The sequence below is a fragment of the Fragaria vesca genome, linkage group LG6 (genome assembly GCF_000184155.1).
Source record: "Fragaria vesca subsp. vesca linkage group LG6, FraVesHawaii_1.0, whole genome shotgun sequence".
In the NCBI taxonomy this organism is placed as follows: domain Eukaryota; kingdom Viridiplantae; phylum Streptophyta; class Magnoliopsida; order Rosales; family Rosaceae; genus Fragaria; species Fragaria vesca.
Genome location: NC_020496.1, coordinates 23,566,228 through 23,569,346, shown reverse-complemented (window position 1 = coordinate 23,569,346; position 3,119 = coordinate 23,566,228).

The window sequence follows — 3,119 nt, the reverse complement described above, 5'->3', positions numbered from 1 at the left end:
AGTCATTCTCTCTCGCTTTCTTTTAGGTAACCATCTCTACTCCTCTGTTAGCCTCCTAATTTCTCCCGTAAATCATATCAAGCTACAATCCTCTCTCTAGTTCAAAATTCACTTAAAACCTTTCGTTTTTAGTCCCTTTTTCGTATGGTGGTCGAGCATCAATTATTGCAACTTAGTTGACACAATTTTCTTAAGTGTCTTTTGTAAAGTTTTCTGATTTTTTGGATGTTGACACACTTTAATTTTTAAATGGTTCTTTTATACTCTGTGTAAATTATGTGACACAATTTTCTGCCTTTTTGTAAATCCTTTTTCATTGAGACTTCTTTATAGTTGGTTTGCAATTTGTGTGACTCTCATCATTGTTTAGCTATTGTTGATTGATTTTTTTTACTTGTTTTATGTCTTTGTGTTGATTGTTTGCTCAAAGTGTCCACCTTTGATCTTGAATTAGGCCCCTTATTTTGTGTTGATTCAAGGCCTATTTTCTCCAAACTAGCTAGCATTGTCTTGATTAATCTTGATGGGTTTACATCAAACCTTTTGAATTAATATAGTGGCTTAGCTCAGTTTCTTTAATTACATGGTTTATAGATGCAAGAATAAGTTGAGTAATTTATCATTGGAAAGAATTAGAAGACTCAATTAAGAACTCAATTGACTGATTTCAAGTAGATATTAGAGCATCAAAGTCGTATGTACAGTTTAGTAGCTTTTGTTAGGGATTTGTTGTATGACTTTATACTATGTTTCGTGCATTTGAGTGTCTGCATACATACATAATCATTGTCATAGTACTTGGGAGATTCCAAATTTGATCAGGTAAAGTTTTCACTTTCAACTTTATTTTGTGGTTAGATGTTATAAATGACTATTAGTAGAATTGTTTTACTTTAAATAAAAGATTTAATTTTGGCATTAAGGCATAATGGTGGATGAAGCAATATGAACATGGCAAACATGCATTGAAATAACTGAGTTGTATTTGAATGATTCAGGTAGTTAAGGTTGGGCATAAATTCGATTTTGACCTGAAAACTGAAAAAACCTCTCGAAAATACGGGTCGGATAACCGAACCACATAAAATGGGCCAAAATAAGAACCAAACCGGCCTGAACGGATTAAACCGGATTGGTTCCAATTTAGGCTGTTGAACCGCCCGAATATATAATATATAAGATATTTTTAATGAGTTGTCAGTTTTTTATTGGGTAAGCTTTAGTTATCGTGGACCTTGTCGCATTGAATATAAATCCCTTTATATAAATTCTAAAAACTCTACCCACTCTCTCATTTCTCTCATCTCATCTCTCTCACGCCTCTCTATCCCTCTCTCTAGTGACATTGTCTGGGACATAGGGAAACTGATAATTCAATGGACCTGAAGGCGGTGGAGCTGTTGAAAGATCGAGGGTGGAAACCCAGTTTGAGTTGGCGAGAAAGATTAGGAATTTTGGGCTGTGACGAATGGAGGAGGGGTTGAACGTATCCAATGACATAGCTTGTGACATAACCAGTGACATGACCAGTGACATCAATTGTGACATTGCCTGAGACCTACAAAAACTGATAATTCCATCGACATAAAGGCGGATGAGCTGTTGAAAGATCTGGAGTGCAAACTTAGATCGGGTCTGGGAGAAAGATTTCGGGTTGCAACGAAGGGTGGAGGGGTTGAATGCATCCAATGACTTAGCTAATGACATCACCAGTGACATGGTCTGGGACATAAGGAAACTGATAATTCAGTGGACCTTTAAACCAGTCTCATGATTTTAAAACAGAAGACGTGTTTGAGTTGATAAAAGAGTATTTTATCCAGAAGATAACAAGGCTTGAATCATCTCAAATACATGAAAGTTGTGCCTATAAATTGAGGAGCTGAGAACATGGACAATGGTCAAGCAGAAACCTAGAAAACACTTAAACATAGCCTTCAAGCTCCCAAGCATTCATACCTTCATGCCTTCAAACCCCAAGCCTAGTTAGCCACCACCTCTAAACAACCATTCCCAAACATCACCAGTGACATCAACTGTGACATACAAAAATTGATAATTCAATGGACTTGAAGGTGGAGGAGCTGTTGAAAGATCGAGGGTCGGGAAGAAAGATTATGCATTTTGAGCTGCGACGAATGGAAGGGTTGGACCTATCCGTATTCCACAAGAAGAACACACTGTTCGACTGAGAGAATACATGGTTCCACAAGGAGAATACCTTGCCTGACCATAACTATTGCTCGCAAAGGTTTTTGGCCTCGCGATTGTAACTGTTCAATTGTGGATGTACGTTATACCTGAAAGAACACCCTATTCCAAGTAAAGGCTGGGAATTCATAGATCGTAATAGTAAGGTTGTGGATGACTTACGTTATTCCTTAGTCGAGAGGCTTCTTCAACTGACCACACAACGATGCTGGACATACCTCATTGATGTAGCCAAGTCAAGTCATGAGTGTCGCCAGGAAAAAGGATGGGACTTCGTAGTTCCCAACAGTAAGTTTGTGGATGAAAAGGCGAGAGTACTCTCCGCACAAAGCCAACAACCTCATTGATGTAGCCAAGTCCATTAGTGTCGCGAGGAAAAAGGCTGGGACTTTGCAATTCGTAACAGTAAGGTTGTGCGGAGTAAGAAATTTAATACCTTATTTGACGAACCACACAAAGATGCCACTAAGAACCGTATTCTACAGGAAGAATACCCTCATTTGATAGAACACACCGTTCGACTAATACAACACACCGTTCCACATGAAGAATACCTTACCTGACCATAAGTCCATAACCATTGCTCGCAAAAGTCTTTGGCCTCGCAATCGTAACTGTTCAATTGTGGATGTACGTTATACCTGGAAAAACACCTTGTTCCAAGCAAAGGCTGGGAATTCATAATTCGTAGATCATAACAACAAGGTTGTGAAGTTGTAGATGACTTACGTTATTTCTTAGTCGAGAGGCTTCTTCAACATACCACACAACGATGCCCGACATACCTCATTGATGTAGCCAAGTCAAGTCATGAGTATCGCCTTAAATAAATATATGTCGGTTTTGTAAGATGCACAAAACAACAAACCGACACCGTAATGTGCGTTTCTATGCAGCTTCCGTGACCG